The 26383-nt window shown below is 34.9% G+C and overlaps 6 non-coding genes across 6 annotated transcripts; all 6 read left to right on the top strand.

Moving 5' to 3' along the window:
- Positions 1-8898: 8898 nt before the first annotated feature.
- On the top strand, positions 8899-8972 carry TRNAN-GUU (transfer RNA asparagine (anticodon GUU)). The gene has a single exon. It is a non-coding gene; the product is annotated as a tRNA-Asn (tRNA).
- A 2901-nt stretch (positions 8973-11873) lies between these two features.
- On the top strand, positions 11874-11947 carry TRNAN-GUU (transfer RNA asparagine (anticodon GUU)). Its single transcript has one exon. It is a non-coding gene; the product is annotated as a tRNA-Asn (tRNA).
- A 2878-nt stretch (positions 11948-14825) lies between these two features.
- Positions 14826-14899, top strand: TRNAN-GUU (transfer RNA asparagine (anticodon GUU)). The gene has a single exon. It is a non-coding gene; the product is annotated as a tRNA-Asn (tRNA).
- Positions 14900-16299: 1400 nt separating this feature from the next.
- On the top strand, positions 16300-16373 carry TRNAN-GUU (transfer RNA asparagine (anticodon GUU)). Its single transcript has one exon. It is a non-coding gene; the product is annotated as a tRNA-Asn (tRNA).
- Positions 16374-20736: 4363 nt separating this feature from the next.
- TRNAN-GUU (transfer RNA asparagine (anticodon GUU)) lies at positions 20737-20810 on the top strand. Its single transcript has one exon. It is a non-coding gene; the product is annotated as a tRNA-Asn (tRNA).
- A 2874-nt stretch (positions 20811-23684) lies between these two features.
- TRNAN-GUU (transfer RNA asparagine (anticodon GUU)) lies at positions 23685-23758 on the top strand. Its single transcript has one exon. It is a non-coding gene; the product is annotated as a tRNA-Asn (tRNA).
- The last annotated feature ends 2625 nt before the right edge of the window (positions 23759-26383 follow it).

Below are 26383 nucleotides of genomic sequence, written 5' to 3'. Positions count from 1 at the left end.
TTAAAGTACCAAAAATTATACCCGTGATCGCCCCGACACTAGTCCCACCAGTCTCTGAAGTCGTGTAAACCCGTGGCGCCTGCTCAATCCGTCCCACCTGCTGCCCTCCAGGCTGCACCTGCTGCAACGCCGCCACTACCACCGGCTGCAACGCCGCCACTGCCACCGGCTGCAACGCCGCCACTGCCACCGGCTGCAACTTGGGACACATGGGCCTGATATGCCCCGACTCCCTGCAATGATAGCACACACGAACCCCTGCCGTCGGAGCACTCCTCTTAGGAGAACTAGGAATCCTGTGATCCTTGCTCCCACAACCGAAGCAACTCGCACCACTCGGGCTCAGCGTAGCCTCTCACCTCCTCTTGGTTCCCTGCGCAGGCTTACCGCCCCTGCTAGAACCACCCTGCTGCTGAGCCCTACTAGGCTGAACTGCTGGATTAACCGCCACTGACTGTGCCCGGATGTCCTCCTCAATCCCTGCTGCAGTCTCAACCAGCTCTGCACACGTAGCATAACTCCGCCCTCTACAGTGAACCCTCAAATCGTCACGTAGGGCCCTGAAAAACCTCCTGATCTGAGCCTCCTCAGACCTCATATCCCGACCCCCATACCTCAGAAGTCGACTGAACTCCAAATCAAGCTCCCGCACTGACCGAGTTCCCTGAGCTAGCTGAAGGAACTGCACCTCCAACCTATCCAGTGCCTCTCTAGGAAAATACTTGCAGTTGAACTCCAAGACGAAGTCAGCCCAAGACATCTCCCTCTGCACTCTCCTGGCTGCCACATAACTCCACCACAACTGAGCATCACCAGGCAAATGGTGGACCCCAACGTCCACCCAAAACTCCTCAGGACATCTCAGAGTATGGAAGTTACATTCCACACTCGTCCTCCACGCCTCCGCAGCGGTAGGATCAATACCTCCCGAAAACCGTTCGGTACGAATACGGCCCATCTCTGTCAGCATACTGATATAACGAGAATGGACCCCCACATCCGCAGCCACTGGCTGCCGCTCCTCCGCCACCACTGGTGGCACTACCTGAGCCTGAGCTGGTGCCACTGGCGGCAACCGCTCTAACAACTGTGCCAGCAAACCCGCAAGGTCGACACACGGGACTCCAACCACAGGGACACCTGCACCTGGGGCCCTAACATCACCGGCTACTGGAGTATCAACACCGCCTCCTCCGGCCACACTCACGGAATCCCCCTGGACACCCTGCGACTCGCCAACACCCTCTGCTGTCACATTCTGGTCCTCGGTCTCACTAACAACTGGGACTCTGCCCCTACCCCAACCACGTCCGCGTCCACGACCACGACCAGCAACAGCACCACCTCTAACCATCTGTACTACCATGAACAGAAGGCTAAGCACACAATTATACATGTCACAGAAACATAAACTCACCGTGGAATCACACAGTAGGCTCGAATATGATGTTCTAGGACTCCATGCCACACAAAATTGACTAACTCACATAATCAACCAAAGCATGAAATTTCCAAACATCTATAGCACAAAGCCTAGTGATCCCAAACCTAGAACCGTAAGGGCTCTGATACCAAACTGAAACGATCCGACCCGTTTTTTTATTTTTAAATAAAAAATAAAAAATAAATAATAATCTACAACTAATGGTCCCATACACACTAGCTACCTAACCACAATCACAACAAATAGCGGAATAACAAATACCAATATCCAATAAATAAATAACCAATCTTAAACCATAACAACAATCCAATAATCAAACATCAGGAAACATGAAACCGGCAACCTAACAATGTTTCTAAAGACTCAACTCTAGCAACCTAGCAACGCGAGACAACATACAATCGAGTCCCTAGAACATCCTCCTCTTCATCGCCTTGATTCCACGATCACACTTTGCCTTTACCTGCACCACAAACACATATTGAGATGCATGAGTATTTGATAAACACTCAGTGAGGCAATTCTTTCATCTACTGGGCTATATACACAAGCATCAATGATATCAATGTTCTAAACAGTCAACAAACAAGACATACAAACCAGGAAATCAAACATCGTCTCGCTGGAAGGGAGGTGTCGACCGACACCAGCCAAGTGTCAACCGACACTGGCCTTGGTGTCGACCGACACTACCCCACAATGTCGATCGACACTCCCTCTGCAATCGCGATCCGCTCGAAGCGGAGAGTCGAATCTCGCTCCCAACCTCCTCCAAATCGCCCAATACTCATAACCCAAGCCAAATACGTCCATAGGAACCTGTAGCAACCAATCCCAGCAAAAAAACATACAAAACAACAACAAACAAGCAAGAACAAGGACATCAAAGGCTTAGATTAGCCATGGTCATGCACACACCTCTCTGCAGGAAGTTTCTGACCAAAAATGAACGAATCCACAATCCCAGCAAGCTTCCCACACGTTCCTAGCCTTGAATTCTCACTCCCACAGCAAGATCTCACCCACAAAGCCTTGAAATCTCACATAACTCACCAAAAACTCAAGAACACACTTCACTCTCTTTTGTTTCTCTCGAAAACTGCGAGACAAACACAAAAACACGACCCTAGATCGTTTTCTCCCTTTTATATCTCGGTTCAATGGTTTTCCCTAAACCAAACCGGTCCAAATCGATAATTAAATCAAACTGGTCAAACCAGAAAATATTGGTGTCGATCGACACCCATCCCAGATAACCAATAATTGGTTCGCGGATGTTACAATATATGAAAAGAGCATCAACATACTCTGGTTTTGGGGCTAAGGAAATATACGGGATTCAGCCCAAAAACCTTTTAGTTTTTTTTTTCAAAAAGAGAATCAACCGCGAAAACTAGATCATAAAATTAACTTTTAGGATTTTGTTTGTGTAAGAAAATTATAAACAATCAATTCGATCAGTTTATTTATTTATTTGTAATATCAAGTATGAAAATTTGAAACACAAGCTTCAAAAAGCGAAGCACAAGCTTCAAAGAGCGAAGCACAAGCTTCGAAAAGCGAAGCACAAGCTTCGAAAAGAGAAGCGTAAGCTTCCAACGAGTTTCTGAAAGACCCCGACCCGGACGTCCCAGCGTCCGCGGTCACGGCTTCCATTCGGCCCCATTCCCGGCCGAATATCCTTTGATTTGGTCACTAAGCTTTGGCTCATGGCCTTGCTTCGTAGACCCCTTTACGCAGCGGAATATAACTTTAACCTTGACCCATCCCTTTGTGCTTAGCCATACAACCAACCAACCCCACTGGCTTGCACATATTAGGGATGGGGACATATAGTCCCTTCGGTGCACGGTGAACGGTTGCTCTATCGGCTTCCCGAACCACTCGCGTACCCAAAGCTCGGTATCGGACGTACCGTTTAAATGACCCATCGGTCATACCATTAATACCCCGATTAACTCGTCGGTCTTGGTATCAGAGCCAGGTCCGATCAACTATCCGACCCCATAATCGAATCGCTGATCAACCACAGACCTGGGTCGATACTTCCGACTGAGTTGTTGACCACTTGACCACCCGACCGATCAATCCAACCTACGGCTCGTATCGTCGATCCTTTGATCACCCGATCCGACTAGCGATTGAATCACCGGTCAACTCTCGATCGATCCGTCCATTGACGTGGATCGTCGATAACCTTTCGATCGGTCCGACTCTCTGATCAAACCGTCGATCATCCTGCGATCGGTTCGTCTTCCCGGACAAACCGCCGCCTATCCTACGATCGGATCGGCCCGCTTGCCGAACCGTCGCTCGTCTCATCGTACCTTCGATAGAGAGGTAGCATGCACATCAGTTCGGACGAGTATACTCGCCGAGCCGCACCCCCTTTTCTTCTTAGGCCTAGATGGACGATGGAAGGATGATGGTGTGTTGGAATGAAGGCCTTGCCCTTTATTTATAGTGCCCTGGCCGAAGTCTAGGCTCCAAAAGGCACCTGTCCATCAAGGCCCTTCATTCGTGCACGTTCGGACATGCCTGTCCGTCCGTGCCTGTCCGGCCATGCCCGTTCGGTCATGCCATCCCATTACCGTCCACGAGCTCCCCAGCTGGTCCGGAGACTGTCCACCACCGTCCAGCTGGCCGAGCTTAGTCGAGCTGACGCTAGCTGGACACTAGCTGGACGAGCTGATACTAGCTGGCCTAGCTGTCCGCAGCTGGTCCATAGCTGTCCACAGCTGGCCTATAGCTGTCCATAGCTGGCCGATAGCTGTCCATAGCTGGCCGATAGCTGTCCGCAGCTGAACTACTTGTTCATCGAGCTTGTTCAGCTCATTCAGCTCGTATTCCAGCTATTTGAGCTAGTAGCTTAGCTACTTAAGCTCATATAGCTATCGATTTCCTTAAAACAAACTGCCCCTCCTTTCGGATCGCGGGACGCGGGTGTTACAAGTCTACCCCCCTTAAAATGAATTCGTCCTCGAATTTGGTGGGTGTAGAGATTCTCGACCTTCGTCCACTTGAGACTTGATCTATTCTCGATCATGCTCTTTTTAGGACTTGGTCATTTTCCTAGATCTACGTCTTTTTCGACGCAATCTTTTCCCCTTGATCTTGGACAATCTCCGAATAGATCAAGTCTGTTCCTGTCCTAGTTCCATTCCAACTAGGACAATTTCCCGACCTTGGTCCTTCCTGGACGTGGTCGTAATTCCCGACCCTGATCCTTCCCGGACGCGGTCGTAGTTCCCGACCCTGGTCCTTCCCGGACGCGTTCGTAGTTCCCGACCCTGGTCCTTCCTGGACGCGGTCGTAGTTCCCGACCCTGGTCCTTCCCGGACGCGGTCGTAGTTCCCGACCCTGGTCCTTCCCGAACAGGGTCGTAGTTCCCGACCCTGGCCCTTCCCGAACAGGGTCGTAGTTTCCGACCATCTGGTCGACATGCTATGTGTTCGATGTTTTGAACAATCGCTCGATTCACGAGCGCATCTTGGCGAACACATTCCCGTTCCCAAGCATGTCTTCGATCTTATCAGAGATTTCCATTTCGTCCGAACACATAGCATAACGGCATACGTCCTCACAGGATCGCGCATGCTCTGATACCAACTTGAAAGACCCCGACCCGGACGTCCCAGCGTCCGCGGTCACGGCTTCCATTCGGCCCCATTCCCGGCCGAATATCCTTTGATTTGGTCACTAAGCTTTGGCTCATGGCCTTGCTTCGTAGACCCCTTTACGCAGCGGAATATAACTTTAACCTTGACCCATCCCTTTGTGCTTAGCCATACAACCAACCAACCCCACTGGCTTGCACATATTAGGGATGGGGACATATAGTCCCTTCGGTGCACGGTGAACGGTTGCTCTATCGGCTTCCCGAACCACTCGCGTACCCAAAGGTCGGTATCGGACGTACCGTTTAAATGACCCAGCGGTCATACCATTAATACCCCGATTAACTCGTCGGTCTTGGTATCAGAGCCAGGTCCGATCAACTATCCGACCCCATAATCGAATCGCTGATCAACCACAGACCTGGGCCGATACTTCCGACTGACTTGTCGACCAATTGACCACCCGACCGATCAATCCAACCTACGGCTCGTATAGTCGATCCTTTGATCACCCGATCCGACTAGCGATTGAATCACCGGTCAACTCTCGATCGATCCGTCCATTGACGTGGATCGTCGATAACCTTTCGATCGGTCCGACTCTCTGATCAAACCGTCGATCATCCTGCGATCGGTTCGTCTTCCCGGACAAACCGCCGCCAATCCTACGATCGGATCGGCCCGCTTGCCGAACCGTCGCTCGTCTCATCGTACCTTCGATAGAGAGGTAGCATGCGCATCAGTTCGGACGAGTATACTCGCCGAGCCGCACCCCCTTTTCTTCTTAGGCCTAGATGGACGATGGAAGGATGATGGTGTGTTGGAATGAAGGCCTTGCCCTTTATTTATAGTGCCCTGGCCGAAGTCTAGGCTCCAAAAGGCACCTGTCCATCAAGGCCCTTCATTCGTGCACGTTCGGACATGCCTGTCCGTCCGTGCCTGTCCGGCCATGCCCGTTCGGTCATGCCGTCCCATTACCGTCCACAAGCTCCCCAGCTGGCCCGGAGACTGTCCACCACCGTCCAGCTGGCCGAGCTTAGTCGAGCTGACGCTAGCTGGACGCTAGCTGGACGAGCTGATACTAGCTGGCCTAGCTGTCCGCAGCTGGTCCATAGCTGTCCACAGCTGGCCTATAGCTGTCCATAGCTGGCCGATAGCTGTCCATAGCTGGCCGATAGCTGTCCGCAGCTGAACTACTTGTTCATCGAGCTTGTTCAGCTCATTCAGCTCGTATTCCAGCTATTTGAGCTAGTAGCTTAGCTACTTAAGCTCATATAGCTATCGATTTCCTTAAAACAAACTGCCCCTCCTTTCGGATCGCGGGACGCGGGTGTTACAGTTTCCAATGATGATTTTTCGGAAGTGACACATAAGCGAGATTCTAGAAGGTTTGGAGAATTTCCAATTACGAATCTGGTTTCAAAGCGGGAAGCGGACTTTGAATGAAGCTTTCGTGCAGTGTAGCTTGAACACACACGATGGAGAGATTTTAAAGAGAGAGATTGATGACGAGAGTTGAAGTTTGAATCTTTTTAAGCCAATCTTTAATCTATAGCATCAAAAAGGTAAAATCATGGTTTAATGTTCTCAAACAAAGGAAGCGAAGTAAAAAAAAAAACCTCTTTGTTATTTATCAAATGGTTGACAAATCCACAATTACGTATATATGAAAAGAGGAACAACCTACTCTGCTTTTAGGGCTAAGGAAATATACGGGATTCAGCCCAAAAACCTTTTAGTTATATAAAAAAGAGAATCAACCGCGAAAACTAGAGAAGGACCAATAAAAATCTCGACTTCAAACCAGTGTATACAACTCTATAACAGAGGAGGGGAAATGAGAAAGGTCATAGCTACCATCATTCGTAGGTGTGACAATGTTTTTAGAAGAAAATTTTTATCAAAGAGAAGATAACAAAGAATACTCTAAAGTGTGCAAATGCTCTAAAGTGTGCAAATGCATGGTCTCATTTTCTAGTATTTTTGTATATTTTTTTATTTTAAGGCCCTAAAATGTTAAGTAATAGTATAATAGGGTTCAATTTAAAAATAATAAATATTTAGGCAATTTGTTTTTAAAAAAATTCAATACAGCACATAGTCCAATAATATTTTGAGCCGGATCTGCTTGAAATCTATGTTGCATAGAATCAAAAATGGAACGCGGAAGCGAAACGTGGAAGTTGTTTTTATAAAAAAAAATCTTGAAATTGGATATGCGTTAAAAGCATATATAAAAATATTCATATATATAATATTAAACATCAAATCATTTAAATATTTTTAGTAAATCACATAATTATAGAAGCTATAGATAACTCAACTAAAAATAATAAAATATAAATTAAATAGGTTATCAACAGTTAGAGTAGCTCAGTTGGTTAGAGTGTGTGGCTGTTAACAATAAGGTCTTAGGTTCGACCCCTCTCTCTAGCGTTTTTTAAAGCAAAAAAAATTCAAATAGGTTATTTTGTGATGTCAAGAGAAAATCATCAAATTATTTGCCTCTCAAAATTAATTAAACTTAGTTAATTACTTTTCAACATTTTACATAAAGTTTTATATCATTGTTACATTCATAAATATCTTTAATAAAGCATTACAAATTTGAGTATGAAAAATTAATAAATCATAAAATTAACTTTTAGGAGTTTGTTTGTATAAAAAATTTATAAACAATCAATTCGATCAGTTTATTTATTTATTTGTAATATCAAGTATGAAAAATAGAAACACAAGCTTCAAAAAGAGAAGCATAAGCTTCGAAAAGAGAAGCATAAGCTTCCAACGAGTTTCCAATGATGATTTTTTCGAAAGTGTCACATAAGCGGGATTCCAAAAGATTTGGAGAATTTTCAATTACGAATCTGGTTTCAAAGCGAAAAGCGGACTTTGAATGAAGCTTTCGTGCAATGTAGTTTGAAACACACACGATGGAGAGATTTTAAAGAGAGAGATTGATGACGAGTGTTGAAGTTTGAATCTTTCTAAGCCAATCTTTAATCTATAGCATCAAAAGGTATAATCATGGTTTCATGTTCTCAAAAAAAGGAAGCAAAGTAAAAAAAAAAACTCCCTTTGGTATTTATCAAATAGTTGACAAATCCACAATTATGTATACATGAAAAGAGCATCAACCTACTCTGGTTTTGGGGCTGAGGAAATATACGGGATTCAGTCCAAAAACCTTTTAGTTATATAAAAAAAAAAGAATCAACCGCGAAAACTAGAGAAGGACCAATAAAAATCTCGACTTCAAACATGTGTATACAACTCTATAACAGAGGAGGGGAAATGAGAAAGGTTATATCTACCATCATTCTGTAGGTGTGACAATGTTTTTAGAAGAAAAAAATTATTAAGGAGAAGATAACAGAGAATACTCTAAATTTGTGAAAATGCTATAAAGTGTAGGGAGTACTCTAAAGTGTGCAAATGCATGGTCCCATTTTCTAGTTTTTTTGTTTTTTGTATTTTAAGGCTCTAAAATGTTAAGTAATAGTATAATAGGGTTCAATTTAAAAATATTAAATATTTAGGCTAAATTTTTTTTAAAAAAAATCCAATACAGCACATAGTCCAATAATGTTTTGAGCCGGATCTGCTTGAAATCTATGTTGCATAGAATCAAAAATGATACGCGGAAGCGAAACGTGGAAGTTGTTTTTATAAAAAAAATCTTGAAAACAGATATGCGTTAAAAGCATATATAAAAATATTAATTTATATAATATTAAACATCAAATCATTTAAATATTTTTAGTAAATCACATAATTATAGAAGCTATAGATAACTCAACTAAAAATAATAAATATAAATTAAATAGGTTATTAACAGTTAGAGTAGCTCAGTTGGTTAGAGCATATGGCTGTTAACCACAAGGTCAGAGGTTCGACCCCTCTCTCTAGCGTTTTTTAAAGCAAAAAATAATCAAATAGGTTATTTTGTGATGTCAAGAGAAAATCATCAAATTATTTGCCTCTCAAAATTAATTAAACTTAGTTAATTACTTTTCAACATTTTACATAAAATTTTATATCATTGTTACATTCCTAAATATCTTTAATAAAGCATTACAAATTTCAGTATGAAAAATTAATACATCATAAAATTAACTTTTAGGAGTTTGTTTGTATAAAAAAAATATAAACAATTAATTCGATCAGTTTATTTGTTTATTTGTAATATCAAGTATGAAAAATGGAAACACAAGCTTCGAAAAGAGAAGCACAAGGTTCGAAAAGAGAAGCGTAAGCTTCCAACGAGTTTTCAATGATGATTTTTTCGAAAGTGCCACATAAGCGGGATTCCAAAAGGTTTGGAGAATTTCCAATTACGAATCTGGTTTCGAAGCGAAAAGCGGACTTTGAATGAAGCTTTCGTGCAATGTAGTTTGAAACACACACGATGGAGAGATTTTAAAGAGAGAGATTGATGACGAGTGTTAAAGTTTGAATCTTTCTAAGCCAATCTTTAATCTATAGCATCAAAAAGGTAAAATCATGGTTTCATGTTCTCAAACAAAGGAAGCGAAGTAAAAAAAAAACTCCATTTGGTATTTATTAAATAGTTGACAAATCCACAATTATGTATACATGAAAAGAGCATCAACCTACTCTGGTTTTGGGGCTGAGGAAATATACGGGATTCAGTCCAAAAACCTTTTAGTTATATAAAAAAAAAAAGAATCAACCGCGAAAACTAGAGAAGAACCAATAAATATATTGACTTCAAACCAGTGTATACAACTCTATAACAGAGGAAGGGAAATGAGAAAGGCCATATCTACCATCATTCTGTAGGTGTGACAGTGTTTTTAGAAGAAACAAATTATTAAGGAGAAGATAACAGAGAATACTCTAAATTTGTGCAAATGCTATAAAGTGTAGGGAGTACTCTAAAGTGTGCAAATGCATGGTCCCATTTTCTAGTTTTTTTTTTTTTTTGTATTTTAAGGCCCTAAAATGTTAAGTAATAGTATAATAGGGTTCAATTTAAAAATATTAAATATTTAGGCTAAATTTTTTTTAAAAAAATCCAATACAGCACATAGTCCAATAATGTTTTGAGCCGGATCTGCTTGAAATCTATGTTGCATAGAATCAAAAATGATACGCGGAAGCGAAACGTGGAAGTTGTTTTTATATAAAAAAATCTTGAAAACAGATATGTGTTAAAAGCATATATAAAAATTTTAATTTATATAATATGAAACATCAAATCATTTAAATATTTTTAGTAAATCACATAATTATAGAAGCTATAGATAACTCAACTAAAAATAATAAAATATAAATTAAATAGGTTATCAACAGTTAGAGTAGCTCAGTTGGTTAGAGTGTGTGGCTGTTAACAATAAGGTCAGAGGTTCGACCCCTCTCTCTAGCGTTTTTTAAAGAAAAAAAAAATCAAATAGGTTATTTTGTGATGTCAAGAGAAAATCATCAAATTATTTGCCTCTCAAAATTAATTAAACTTAGTTAATTACTTTTCAACATTTTACATAAAGTTTTATATCATTGTTACATTCATAAATATCTTTAATAAAGCATTACAAATTTCAGTATGAAAAATTAATAAATCATAAAATTAACTTGTAGGAGTTTCTTTGTATAAAAAATTTATAAACAATCAATTCGATCAGTTTATTTATTTATTTGTAATATCAAGTATGAAAAATGGAAACACAAGCTTCGAAAAGAGAAGCACAAGCTTCGAAAAGAGAAGCACAAGCTTCGAAAAGAGAAGCATAAGCTTCCAACGAGTTTCCAATGATGATTTTTTCGAAAGTGTCACATAAGCGGGATTCCAAAAGATTTGGAGAATTTTCAATTGCGAATCTGGTTTCAAAGCGAAAAGCGGACTTTGAATGAAGCTTTCGTGCAATGTAGTTTGAAACACACACGATGGAGAGATTTTAAAGAGAGAGATTGATGACGAGTGTTGAAGTTTGAATCTTTCTAAGCCAATCTTTAATCTATAGCATCAAAAAGGTATAATCATGGTTTCATGTTCTCAAAAAAAGGAAGCAAAGTAAAAAAAAAACTCCCTTTGGTATTTATCAAATAGTTGACAAATCCACAATTATGTATACATGAAAAGAGCATCAACCTACTCTGGTTTTGGGGCTGAGGAAATATACGGGATTCAGTCCAAAAACCTTTTAGTTATATAAAAAAAAAAGAATCAACCGCGAAAACTAGAGAAGGACCAATAAAAATCTCGACTTCAAACATGTGTATATAACTCTATAACAGAGGAGGGGAAATGAGAAAGGTTATATCTACCATCATTCTGTAGGTGTGACAATGTTTTTAGAAGAAAAAAATTATTAAGGAGAAGATAACAGAGAATACTCTAAATTTGTGAAAATGCTATAAAGTGTAGGGAGTACTCTAAAGTGTGCAAATGCATGGTCCCATTTTCTAGTTTTTTTTTTTTTGTAATTTAAGGCTCTAAAATGTTAAGTAATAGTATAATAGGGTTCAATTTAAAAATATTAAATATTTAGGCTAAATTTTTTTTAAAAAAAATCCAATAAAGCACATAGTCCAATAATGTTTTGAGCCGGATCTGCTTGAAATCTATGTTGCATAGAATCATAAATGATACGCGGAAGCGAAACGTGGAAGTTGTTTTTATAAAAAAAAAATCTTGAAAACAGATATGCGTTAAAAGCATATATAAAAATATTAATTTATATAATATTAAACATCAAATCATTTAAATATTTTTAGTAAATCACATAATTATAGAAGCTATAGATAACTCAACTAAAAATAATAAATATAAATTAAATAGGTTATTAACAGTTAGAGTAGCTCAGTTGGTTAGAGCATATGGCTGTTAACCACAAGGTCAGAGGTTCGACCCCTCTCTCTAGCGTTTTTTAAAGCAAAAAATAATCAAATAGGTTATTTTGTGATGTCAAGAGAAAATCATCAAATTATTTGCCTCTCAAAATTAATTAAACTTAGTTAATTACTTTTCAACATTTTACATAAAATTTTATATCATTGTTACATTCCTAAATATCTTTAATAAAGCAATACAAATTTCAGTATGAAAAATTAATACATCATAAAATTAACTTTTAGGAGTTTGTTTGTATAAAAAAAATATAAACAATTAATTCGATCAGTTTATTTGTTTATTTGTAATATCAAGTATGAAAAATGGAAACACAAGCTTCGAAAAGAGAAGCACAAGGTTCGAAAAGAGAAGCGTAAGCTTCCAACGAGTTTTCAATGATGATTTTTTCGAAAGTGCCACATAAGCGGGATTCCAAAAGGTTTGGAGAATTTCCAATTACGAATCTGGTTTCGAAGCGAAAAGCGGACTTTGAATGAAGCTTTCGTGCAATGTAGTTTGAAACACACACGATGGAGAGATTTTAAAGAGAGAGATTGATGACGAGTGTTAAAGTTTGAATCTTTCTAAGCCAATCTTTAATCTATAGCATCAAAAAGGTAAAATCATGGTTTCATGTTCTCAAACAAAGGAAGCGAAGTAAAAAAAAAACTCCATTTGGTATTTATTAAATAGTTGACAAATCCACAATTATGTATACATGAAAAGAGCATCAACCTACTCTGGTTTTGGGGCCGAGGAAATATACGGGATTCAGTCCAAAAACCTTTTAGTTATATAAAAAAAAAAAAGAATCAACCGCGAAAACTAGAGAAGAACCAATAAATATATTGACTTCAAACCAGTGTATACAACTCTATAACAGAGGAAGGGAAATGAGAAAGGCCATATCTACCATCATTCTGTAGGTGTGACAGTGTTTTTAGAAGAAACAAATTATTAAGGAGAAGATAACAGAGAATACTCTAAATTTGTGCAAATGCTATAAAGTGTAGGGAGTACTCTAAAGTGTGCAAATGCATGGTCCCATTTTCTAGTTTTTTTTTTTTGTATTTTAAGGCCCTAAAATGTTAAGTAATAGTATAATAGGGTTCAATTTAAAAATATTAAATATTTAGGCTAAATTTTTTTTTAAAAAAATCCAATACAGCACATAGTCCAATAATGTTTTGAGCCGGATCTGCTTGAAATCTATGTTGCATAGAATCAAAAATGATACGCGGAAGCGAAACGTGGAAGTTGTTTTTATATAAAAAAATCTTGAAAACAGATATGTGTTAAAAGCATATATAAAAATTTTAATTTATATAATATGAAACATCAAATCATTTAAATATTTTTAGTAAATCACATAATTATAGAAGCTATAGATAACTCAACTAAAAATAATAAAATATAAATTAATTAGGTTATCAACAGTTAGAGTAGCTCAGTTGGTTAGAGTGTGTGGCTGTTAACAATAAGGTTAGAGGTTCGACCCCTCTCTCTAGCGTTTTTTATAGCAAAAAAAATTCAAATAGGTTATTTTGTGATGTCAAGAGAAAATCATCAAATTATTTTCCTCTCAAAATTAATTAAACTTAGTTAATTACTTTTCAACATTTTACATAAAGTTTTATATCATTGTTACATTCATAAATATCTTTAATAAAGCATTACAAATTTCAGTATGAAAAATTAATAAATCATAAACTTAACTTGTAGGAGTTTCTTTGTATAAAAAATTTATAAACAATCAATTCGATCAGTTTATTTATTTATTTGTAATATCAAGTATGAAAAATGGAAACACAAGCTTCGAAAAGAGAAGCACAAGCTTCGAAAAGAGAAGCATAAGCTTCCAACGAGTTTCCAATGATGATTTTTTCGAAAGTGTCACATAAGCGGGATTCCAAAAGATTTGGAGAATTTTCAATTACGAATCTGGTTTCAAAGCGAAAAGCGGACTTTGAATGAAGCTTTCGTGCAATGTAGTTTGAAACACACACGATGGAGAGATTTTAAAGAGAGAGATTGATGACGAGTGTTGAAGTTTGAATCTTTCTAAGCCAATCTTTAATCTATAGCATCAAAAAGGTATAATCATGGTTTCATGTTCTCAAAAAAAGGAAGCAAAGTAAAAAAAAAAACTCCCTTTGGTATTTATCAAATAGTTGACAAATCCACAATTATGTATACATGAAAAGAGCATCAACCTACTCTGGTTTTGGGGCTGAGGAAATATACGGGATTCAGTCCAAAAACTTTTTAGTTATATAAAAAAAAAAGAATCAACCGCGAAAACTAGAGAAGGACCAATAAAAATCTCGACTTCAAACCAGTGTATACAACTCTATAACAGAGGAGGGGAAATGAGAAAGGTTATATCTACCATCATTCTGTAGGTGTGACAATGTTTTTAGAAGAAAAAAATTATTAAGGAGAAGATAACAGAGAATACTCTAAATTTGTGAAAATGCTATAAAGTGTAGGGAGTACTCTAAAGTGTGCAAATGCATGGTCCCATTTTCTAATTTTTTTTTTTTGTATTTTAAGGCTCTAAAATGTTAAGTAATAGTATAATAGGGTTCAATTTAAAAATATTAAATATTTAGGCTAAATTTTTTAAAAAAAAAATCCAATACAGCACATAGTCCATAAATGTTTTGAGCCGGATCTGCTTGAAATCTATGTTGCATAGAATCATAAATGATACGCGGAAGCGAAACGTGGAAGTTGTTTTTATAAAAAAAAATCTTGAAAACAGATATGCGTTAAAAGCATATATAAAAATATTAATTTATATAATATTAAACATCAAATCATTTAAATATTTTTAGTAAATCACATAATTATAGAAGCTATAGATAACTCAACTAAAAATAATAAATATAAATTAAATAGGTTATTAACAGTTAGAGTAGCTCAGTTGGTTAGAGCATATGGCTGTTAACCACAAGGTCAGAGGTTCGACCCCTCTCTCTAGCGTTTTTTAAAGCAAAAAATAATCAAATAGGTTATCTTGTGATGTCAAGAGAAAATCATCAAATTATTTGCCTCTCAAAATTAATTAAACTTAGTTAATTACTTTTCAACATTTTACATAAAATTTTATATCATTGTTACATTCCTAAATATCTTTAATAAAGCATTACAAATTTCAGTATGAAAAATTAATACATCATAAAATTAACTTTTAGGAGTTTGTTTGTATAAAAAAAATATAAACAATCAATTCGATCAGTTTATTTGTTTATTTGTAATATCAAGTATGAAAAATGGAAACACAAGCTTCGAAAAGAGAAGCACAAGGTTCGAAAAGAGAAGCGTAAGCTTCCAACGAGATTTCAATGATGATTTTTTCGAAAGTGCCACATAAGCGGGATTCCAAAAGGTTTGGAGAATTTCCAATTACGAATCTGGTTTCGAAGCGAAAAGCGGACTTTGAATGAAGCTTTCGTGCAATGTAGTTTGAAACACACACGATGGAGAGATTTTAAAGAGAGAGATTGATGACGAGTGTTAAAGTTTGAATCTTTCTAAGCCAATCTTTAATCTATAGCATCAAAAAGGTAAAATCATGGTTTCATGTTCTCAAACAAAGGAAGCGAAGTAAAAAAAAACTCCATTTGGTATTTATTAAATAGTTGACAAATCCACAATTATGTATACATGAAAAGAGCATCAACCTACTCTGGTTTTGGGGCTGAGGAAATATACGGGATTCAGTCCAAAAACCTTTTAGTTATATATAAAAAAAAAGAATCAACCGCGAAAACTAGAGAAGAACCAATTAATATATTGACTTCAAACCAGTGTATACAACTCTATAACAGAGGAAGGGAAATGAGAAAGGACATATCTACCATCATTCTGTAAGAGTGACAGTGTTTTTAGAAGAAAGAAATTATTAAGGAGAAGATAACAGAGAATACTCTAAATTTGTGCAAATGCTATAAAGTGTAGGGAGTACTCTAAAGTGTGCAAATGCATGGTCCCATTTTCTAGATTTTTTTTTTTGTATTTTAAGGCCCTAAAATGTTAAGTAATAGTATAATAGGGTTCAATTTAAAAATATTAAATATTTAGGCTAAATTTTTTAAAAAAAAATCCAATACAGCACATAGTCCAATAATGTTTTGAGCCGGATCTGCTTGAAATCTATGTTGCATAGAATCAAAAATGATACGCGGAAGCGAAATGTGGAAGTTGTTTTTATATAAAAAAATCTTGAAAACAGATATGTGTTAAAAGCATATAAATAAATATTAATTTATATAATATGAAACATCAAATCATTTAAATATTTTTAGTAAATCACATAATTATAGAAGCTATAGATAACTCAACTAAAAATAATAAAATATAAATTAAATAGGTTATTAACAGTTAGAGTAGCTCAGTTGGTTAGAGCATGTGGCTGTTAACCACAAGGTCAGAGGTTCGACCCCTCTCTCTAGCGTTTTTTAAAGCAAAAAATAATCAAATAGGTTATTTTGTGATGTCAAGAGAAAATCATCAAATTCCTTGCCTCTCAAAATTAATTAAACTTAGTTAATTACTTTTCAACATTTTACATAAAATTTTATATCATTGTTACATTCCTAAATATCTTTAATAAAGCATTACAAATTTCAGTATGAAAAATTAATAAATCATAAAATTAACTTGTAGGAGTTTCTTTGTATAAAAAATTTATAAACAATCAATTCGATCAGTTTATTTATTTATTTGTAATATCAAGTATGAAAAATGGAAACACAAGCTTCGAAAAGAGAAGCAAAAGGTTCGAAAAGAGAGGCGTAAGCTTCCAACGAGTTTTCAATGATGATTTTTTCGAAAGTGCCACATAAGCGGGATTCCAAAAGGTTTGGAGAATTTCCAATTACGAATCTGGTTTCAAAGCGAAAAGCGGACTTTGAATGAAGCTTTCGTGCAATGTAGTTTGAAACACACACGATGGAGAGATTTTAAAGAGAGAGATTGATGACGAGTGTTAAAGTTTGAATCTTTCTAAGCCAATCTTTAATCTATAGCATCAAAAGGTAAAATCATGGTTTCATGTTCTCAAACAAAGGAAGCGAAGTAAAAAAAAAAAACTCCATTTGGTATTAAATAGTTGACAAATCCACAATTATGTATACATGAAAAGAGCATCAACCTACTCTGGTTTTGGGGCTGAGGAAATATACGGGATTCAGTCCAAAAACCTTTTATTTATATATAAAAAAAAAGAATCAACCGCGAAAACTAGAGAAGGACCAATAAAAATCTCAACTTCAAACCAGTGTATACAACTCTATAACAGAGGAAGGAAAATGAGAAAGGCCATATCTACCATCATTCTGTAGGTGTGACAGTGTTTTTAGAAGAAAAAAATTATTAAGGAGAAGATAACAGAGAATACTCTAAATTTGTGAAAATGCTATAAAGTGTAGGGAGTACTCTAAAGTGTGCAAATGCATGGTCCCATTTTCTAGTTTTTTTTTTTGTATTTTAAGGCTCTAAAATGTTAAGTAATAGTATAATAGGGTTCAATTTAAAAATATTAATTATTTAGGCTAAAATTTTTAAAAAAAAAATCCAATACAGCACATTGTCCAATAATGTTTTGAGCCGGATCTGCTTGAAATCTATGTTGCATAGAATCAAAAATGATACGCGGAAGCAAAACGTGGAAGTTGTTTTTATAAAAGAAAATCTTGAAAACAGATATGCGTTAAAAGCATATATAAAAATATTAATTTATATAATGTTAAACATCAAATCATTTAAATATTTTTAGTAAATCACATAATTATAGAAGCTATAGATAACTCAACTAAAAATAATAAAATATAAATTAAATAGGTTATGAATAGTTAGAGTAGCTCACTTGGTTAGAGCATGTGGCTGTTAACCACAAGGTTAGAGGTTCGACCCCTATCTCTAGCATTTTTAAAGCAAAAAATAATCAAATAGGTTATTTTGTGATGTCAAGAGAAAATCATCAAATTCCTTGCCTCTCAAAATTAATTAAACTTAGTTAATTACTTTTCAACATTTTACATAAAATTTTATATCATTGTTACATTCCTAAATATCTTTAATAAAGCATTACAAATTTCAGTATGAAAAATTAATAAATCATAAAATTAACTTGTAGGAGTTTCTTTGTATAAAAAATTTATAAACAATCAATTCGATCAGTTTATTTATTTATTTGTAATATCAAGTATGAAAAATGGAAACACAAGCTTCGAAAAGAGAAGCACAAGGTTCGAAAAGAGAGGCGTAAGCTTCCAACGAGTTTTCAATGATGATTTTTTCGAAAGTGCCACATAAGCGGGATTCCAAAAGGTTTGGAGAATTTCCAATTACGAATCTGGTTTCAAAGCGAAAAGCGGACTTTGAATGAAGCTTTCGTGCAATGTAGTTTGAAACACACACGATGGAGAGATTTTAAAGAGAGAGATTGATGACGAGTGTTAAAGTTTGAATCTTTCTAAGCCAATCTTTAATCTATAGCATCAAAAAGGTAAAATCATGGTTTCATGTTCTCAAACAAAGGAAGCGAAGTAAAAAAAAAACTCCATTTGGTATTTATTAAATAGTTGACAAATCCACAATTATGTATACATGAAAAGAGCATCAACCTACTCTGGTTTTGGGGCTGAGGAAATATACGGGATTCAGTCCAAAAACCTTTTATTTATATATAAAATAAAAAAAAATCAACCGCGAAAACTAGAAAAGAACCAATAAATATATTGACTTCAAACCAGTGTATACAACTCTATAACAGAGGAAGGGAAATGAGAAAGGCCATATCTACCATCATTCTATAGATGTGACAGTGTTTGTAGAAGAAAAAAATTATTAAGGAGAAGATAACAGAGAATACTCTAAATTTGTGAAAATGCTATAAAGTGTAGGGAGTACTCTAAAGTGTGCAAATGCATGGTCCCATTTTCTAGTTTTTTTTTTTTTTTTTTGTATTTTAAGGCCCTAAAATGTTAAGTAATAGTATAATAGGGTTCAATTTAAAAATATTAATTATTTAGGCTAAAATTTTTAAAAAAAAAATCCAATACAGCACATTGTCCAATAATGTTTTGAGCCGGATCTGCTTGAAATCTATGTTGCATAGAATCAAAAATGATACGCGGAAGCAAAACGTGGAAGTTGTTTTTATAAAAGAAAATCTTGAAAACAGATATGCGTTAAAAGCATATATAAAAATATTAATTTATATAATGTTAAACATCAAATCATTTAAATATTTTTAGTAAATCACATAATTATAGAAGCTATAGATAACTCAACTAAAAATAATAAAATATAAATTAAATAGGTTATGAATAGTTAGAGTAGCTCACTTGGTTAGAGCATGTGGCTGTTAACCACAAGGTTAGAGGTTCGACCCCTATCTCTAGCATTTTTAAAGCAAAAAATAATCAAATAGGTTATTTTGTGATGTCAAGAGAAAATCATCAAATTCCTTGCCTCTCAAAATTAATTAAACTTAGTTAATTACTTTTCAACATTTTACATAAAATTTTATATCATTGTTACATTCCTAAATATCTTTAATAAAGCATTACAAATTTCAGTATGAAAAATTAATAAATCATAAAATTAACTTGTAGGAGTTTCTTTGTATAAAAAATTTATAAACAATCAATTCGATCAGTTTATTTATTTATTTGTAATATCAAGTATGAAAAATGGAAACACAAGCTTCGAAAAGAGAAGCACAAGGTTCGAAAAGAGAGGCGTAAGCTTCCAACGAGTTTTCAATGATGATTTTTCCGAAAGTGCCACATAAGCGGGATTCCAAAAGGTTTGGAGAATTTCCAATTACGAATCTGGTTTCAAAGCGAAAAGCGGACTTTGAATGAAGCTTTCGTGCAATGTAGTTTGAAACACACACGATGGAGAGATTTTAAAGAGAGAGATTGATGACGAGTGTTAAAGTTTGAATCTTTCTAAGCCAATCTTTAATCTATAGCATCAAAAAGGTAAAATCATGGTTTCATGTTCTCAAACAAAGGAAGCGAAGTAAAAAAAAAACTCCATTTGGTATTTATTAAATAGTTGACAAATCCACAATTATGTGTACATGAAAAGAGCATCAACCTACTCTGGTTTTGGGGCTGAGGAAATATACGGGATTCAGTCCAAAAACCTTTTATTTATATATAAAATAAAAAAAAATCAACCGCGAAAACTAGAGAAGAACCAATAAATATATTGACTTCAAACCAGTGTATACAACTCTATAACAGAGGAAGGGAAATGAGAAAGGCCATATCTACCATCATTCTATAGATGTGACAGTGTTTGTAGAAGAAAAAAATTATTAAGGAGAAGATAACAGAGAATACTCTAAATTTGTGAAAATGCTATAAAGTGTAGGGAGTACTCTAAAGTGTGCAAATGCATGGTCCCATTTTCTAGTTTTTTTTTTTTTTTTTGTATTTTAAGGCCCTAAAATGTTAAGTAATAGTATAATAGGGTTCAATTTAAAAATATTAAATATTTAGGCTAAATTTTTTTAAAAAAAAATCCAATACAGCACATAGTCCAATAATGTTTTGAGCAGGATCTGCTTGAAATCTATGTTGCATAGAATCAAAAATGATACGCGGAAGCGAAACGTGGAAGTTGTTTTTATAAAAAAAAATCTTGAAAACAGATATGCGTTAAAAGCATATATAAAAATATTAATTTATATAATGTTAAACATCAAATCATTTAAATATCTTTAGTAAATCACATAATTATAGAAGCTATAGATAACTCAACTAAAAATAATAAAATATAAATTAAATAGGTTATTAACAGTTAGAGTAGCTCAGTTGGTTAGAGCATGCAGCTGTTAACCACAAGGTCAGAGGTTCGACCCCTCTCTCTAGCATTTTTTAAAGCAAAAAATAATCAAATAGGTTATTTTGTGATGTCAAGAGAAAATAATCAAATTCCTTGCCTCTGAAAATTAATTAAACTTAGTTAATTACTTTTCAACATTTTACATAAAATTTTATATCATTGTTACATTCCTAAATATCTTTAATAAAGCATTACAAATTTAAGTATGAAAAATTAATAAATCATAAAATTAACTTTTAGGAGTTTGTTTGTATAAAAAAATTATAAACAATCAATTCGATCAGTTTATTTCTTTATTTGTAATATCAAGTATGAAAAATGGAAACACAAGCTTCGAAAAGAGAAGCACAAGGTTCGAAAAGAGAAGCGTAAGCTTCCAACGAGTTTTCAATGATGATTTTTTCGAAAGATCCACATAAGCGGGATTCCAAAAGGTTTGGAGAATTTCCAATTACGAATCTGGTTTCAAAGCGAAAAGCGGACTTTGAATGAAGCTTTCGTGCAATGTAGTTTGAAACACACACGATGGAGAGATTTTAAAGAGAGAGATTGATGACGAGTGTTAAAGTTTGAATCTTTCTAAGCCAATCTTTAATCTATAGCATCAAAAAGGTAAAATCATGGTTTCATGTTCTCAAACAAAGGAAGCGAAGTAAAAAAAAACTCCATTTGGTATTTATTAAATAGTTGACAAATCCACAATTATGTATACATGAAAAGAGCATCAACCTACTCTGGTTTTGGGGCTGAGGAAATATACGGGATTCAGTCCAAAAACCTTTTAGTTATATAAAAAAAAAAGAATCAACCGCGAAAACTAGAGAAGAACCAATAAATATATTGACTTCAAACCAGTGTATACAACTCTATAACAGAGGAAGGGAAATGAGAAAGGCCATATCTACCATCATTCTGTAGGTGTGACAGTGTTTTTAGAAGAAACAAATTATTAAGGAGAAGATAAGAGAGAATACTCTAAATTTGTGCAAATGCTATAAAGTGTAGGGAGTACTCTAAAGTGTGCAAATGCATGGTCCCATTTTCTAGTTTTTTTTTTTTGTATTTTAAGGCCCTAAAATGTTAAGTAATAGTATAATAGGGTTCAATTTAAAAATATTAAATATTTAGGCTAAATTTTTTTTAAAAAAATCCAATACAGCACATAGTCCAATAATGTTTTGAGCCGGATCTGCTTGATATCTATGTTGCATAGAATCAAAAATGATACGCGGAAGCGAAACGTGGAAGTTGTTTTTATATAAAAAAATCTTGAAAACAGATATGTGTTAAAAGCATATATAAAAATTTTAATTTATATAATATGAAACATCAAATCATTTAAATATTTTTAGTAAATCACATAATTATAGAAGCTATAGATAACTCAACTAAAAATAATAAAATATAAATTAAATAGGTTATCAACAGTTAGAGTAGCTCAGTTGGTTAGAGTGTGTGGCTGTTAACAATAAGGTCAGAGGTTCGACCCCTCTCTCTAGCGTTTTTTAAAGCAAAAAAAAATCAAATAGGTTATTTTGTGATGTCAAGAGAAAATCATCAAATTATTTGCCTCTCAAAATTAATTAAACTTAGTTAATTACTTTTCAACATTTTACATAAAGTTTTATATCATTGTTACATTCATAAATATCTTTAATAAAGCATTACAAATTTCAGTATGAAAAATTAATAAATCATAAAATTAACTTGTAGGAGTTTCTTTGTATAAAAAATTTATAAACAATCAATTCGATCAGTTTATTTATTTATTTGTAATATCAAGTATGAAAAATGGAAACACAAGCTTCGAAAAGAGAAGCACAAGCTTCGAAAAGAGAAGCATAAGCTTCCAACGAGTTTCCAATGATGATTTTTTCGAAAGTGTCACATAAGCGGGATTCCAAAAGATTTGGAGAATTTTCAATTACGAATCTGGTTTCAAAGCGAAAAGCGGACTTTGAATGAAGCTTTCGTGCAATGTAGTTTGAAACACACACGATGGAGAGATTTTAAAGAGAGAGATTGATGACGAGTGTTGAAGTTTGAATCTTTCTAAGCCAATCTTTAATCTATAGCATCAAAAAGGTATAATCATGGTTTCATGTTCTCAAAAAAAGGAAGCAAAGTAAAAAAAAAAACTCCCTTTGGTATTTATCAAATAGTTGACAAATCCACAATTATGTATACATGAAAAGAGCATCAACCTACTCTGGTTTTGGGGCTGAGGAAATATACGGGATTCAGTCCAAAAACCTTTTAGTTATATAAAAAAAAAAAGAATCAACCGCGAAAACTAGAGAAGGACCAATAAAAATCTCGACTTCAAACATGTGTATACAACTCTATAACAGAGGAGGGGAAATGAGAAAGGTTATATTTACCATCATTCTGTAGGTGTGACAATGTTTTTAGAAGAAAAAAATTATTAAGGAGAAGATAACAGAGAATACTCTAAATTTGTGAAAATGCTATAAAGTGTAGGGAGTACTCTAAAGTGTGCAAATGCATGGTCCCATTTTCTAGTTTTTTTTTTTTGTAATTTAAGGCTCTAAAATGTTAAGTAATAGTATAATAGGGTTCAATTTAAAAATATTAAATATTTAGGCTAAACTTTTAAAAAAAAAATCCAATACAGCACATTGTCCAATAATGTTTTGAGCCGGATCTGCTTGAAATCTATGTTGCATAGAATCAAAAATGATACGCGGAAGCGAAACGTGGAAGTTGTTTTTATAAAAAAAAATCTTGAAAACAGATATGCGTTAAAAGCATATATAAAAATATTAATTTATATAATGTTAAACATCAAATCATTTAAATATTTTAGTAAATCACATAATTATAGAAGCTATAGATAACTCAACTAAAAATAATAAAATATAAATTAAATAGGTTATTAACAGTTAGAGTAGCTCAGTTGGTTAGAGCATGCGGCTGTTAACCACAAGGTCAGAGGTTCGACCCCTCTCTCTAGCGTCTTTTAAAGCAAAAAATAATCAAATAGGTTATTTTGTGATGTCAAGAGAAAATCATCAAATTCCTTGCCTCTCAAAATTAATTAAACTCAGTTAATTACTTTTCAACATTTTACATAAAATTTTATATCATTGTTACATTCCTAAATATCTTTAATAAAGCATTACAAATTTCAGTATGAAAAATTAATAAATCATAAAATTAACTTTTAGGAGTTTGTTTGTATAATAAAATTATAAACAATCAATTCGATCAGTTTATTTATTTATTTGTAATATCAAGTATGAAAAATGGAAACACAAGCTTCGAAAAGAGAAGCACAAGCTTCAAAAAGAGAAGCGTAAGCTTCTAACGAGTTTCCAATGTGATTTTTCGGAAGTGACACATAAGCGAGATTCCAAAAGGTTTGGAGAATTTCCAATTACGAATCTGGTTTCAAAGCGGAAAGTGGACTTTGAATGAAGCTTTCGTGCAACGTAGCTTGAAACACACACGATGGAGAGATTTTAAATAGAGAGATTGATGATGAGAGTTGAAGTTTGAATATTTCTAAGCCAATCGTTAATCTATAGCATCAAAAAGGTAAAATCATGGTTTCATTTTCTTAAACAAAGGAAGCGAAGTAAAAAAAAAACCCTGATGTCACTGTATTTTACCATATTTTAGACCTTGTTTAGTTCATGTTTTGCATCATATAGAAGTGATTCCTTAGGTTTTATATCCATTTCTATCCAAATATGCACTTAGGATGTTTAGAAGCATGCATTGCATACATTTGTGAATTTGGAGTATTATTAGGTGTTATGAAGCTTTAAAAGGGTAAAGAAGGACTTGGTGTTATTTCTGGAGCTAAACAAGAGGACTAGAAGCATGAAGAACATAAAATAAAGCACTCGAGCATACCACTCGACCAGGCACACTGTCGAGCACTCGGTCGGATTCATAACGAGCTCCTCAAATATCGATTCGAATGAAAATCTTCCATTGAGATTTAGCTTCAGCATCCTCATAAAAGTTGTAGACAATCGAGTTATCTTTCCAATGTCGGTGGTATCATGTCAATCTGAGGTGTAGTGCAAGAGGTATCACTGTTTTACTGAACAGATATCATCCTAGATTGAAGACTGGAGCTACTTGACGGACCGACCACTCGACCAATGCACTCGACCGTGCATGGTCGAGCACTTCTAACCGCCTTAGTGTTTTGTCTGTTAGCTAATTTTGGGCTTCCTTCCCTCTTATCCTATAAATATCCTTTGTACTCTATGGCCGCCAAAAAGTAAGCTTAGATCAGAAAAATATCTGTAGCCACCTCAAACCTAGTTTTTACCCCTTTTGGGTTTTATTTATGTTTCTGCATCATTTAGCACTTTCGTTCTTACCTTTTTCCAGATTTTCATAGTGTAAACTCTATAACTCTTTATATGTTGAGAATCTGAGTTTGCTTCTTTATATTAAGTTGTAGATCTCTCTCTTATCTATCTCATCATGTTAGTTTCATCATTTTCTGGTTTTGAGTTTATCATCATCATGATTTGTTCATCTGAGAAGTGAGTTAGGATTCTAGAGATAGATTAGGCTGGTTTAGGGCTGTGGTTGTTTGGATTGTTCAAGCTTGTTTGATAATATATCTCTTCTAGATTAGATGAGCTGTAAGTTGTTCTTATATCTGAGAGGGTAAGAACAGATCTTAAGCTTCCTTGCATCATAACAATGTTTAGGTTGTTAGATAAAGCTAATGCTAGAGATCATCATGCTTAGCCCTAGAGATTGGTTGTCTAAGGTGATTTTTGACAAGTAATGGTCTGATTCTTAAAGCTTGTTTAGTATGGTTTTACCAATGAGAATTGGGTTAGGATGTTACTAAACTTGATTACTTCTGTCATGAGAGTGGATTAGTAAGCCTTTAAGATCATTGTCTAGAGATAACTCATGTTGATTGAGGTTTGTTGACTAGTTTAGATAGCCACAGCTTGAACACCAGCCCATGAATCCATCTCTAGGAGCCTACTTTTGTTATTTGATTGTCTGTTATCGCATCTAGTCTTGTTTCATTGCATTTGTTTCTGTTTAAGTTGTCAAAATAGTTTCTGTTCTTCAGTTATGCACCACTCGACCACCTGCTCGACCATGCACTCGACCGAGTGCTACTCGAGCGCCAGTTTACTCCCTTGTTTATGTTCTGTTTCATTTCAGTTTGCTCTTAGTTGCATTTGTTAGTAGTTTTCTATTGCTTAGTATAGTTTATTTCACTTGTTCTATAATTTAATTATGCGTTAGTATTGTCTTAAGTTGCTTTAATCTTCTGCATTTACATTTTTGTCAGTAGGTTGTTAGAAACAAATCAACTTGATATTTGGCTTAACTTCAATGCATTGATCATGACTTGATATTATGGATTGACATCCTTTATGCTACAACTAGATAAGGGTATTGAAACACTTGCATCTCATTTGATCATCTTAGCCTAAGTCTGTTTGTTTGTTATCATACATTGACATCCTTTGTTATTTATTAAATGGTTGAGAAATCCACAATTATGTATATATGAAAAGAGCATCAACCTACTCTGGTTTTGGGGCTGAGGAAATATACGGGATTCAGTCCAAAAACATTTTAGTTATA

This window comes from Camelina sativa, chromosome 7 (assembly GCF_030686135.1).
Source record: "Camelina sativa cultivar CO46 ecotype springtype chromosome 7, ASM3068613v1".
NCBI classification, from domain to species: domain Eukaryota; kingdom Viridiplantae; phylum Streptophyta; class Magnoliopsida; order Brassicales; family Brassicaceae; genus Camelina; species Camelina sativa.
This window is presented reverse-complemented; position numbering and strand designations above follow the sequence as displayed.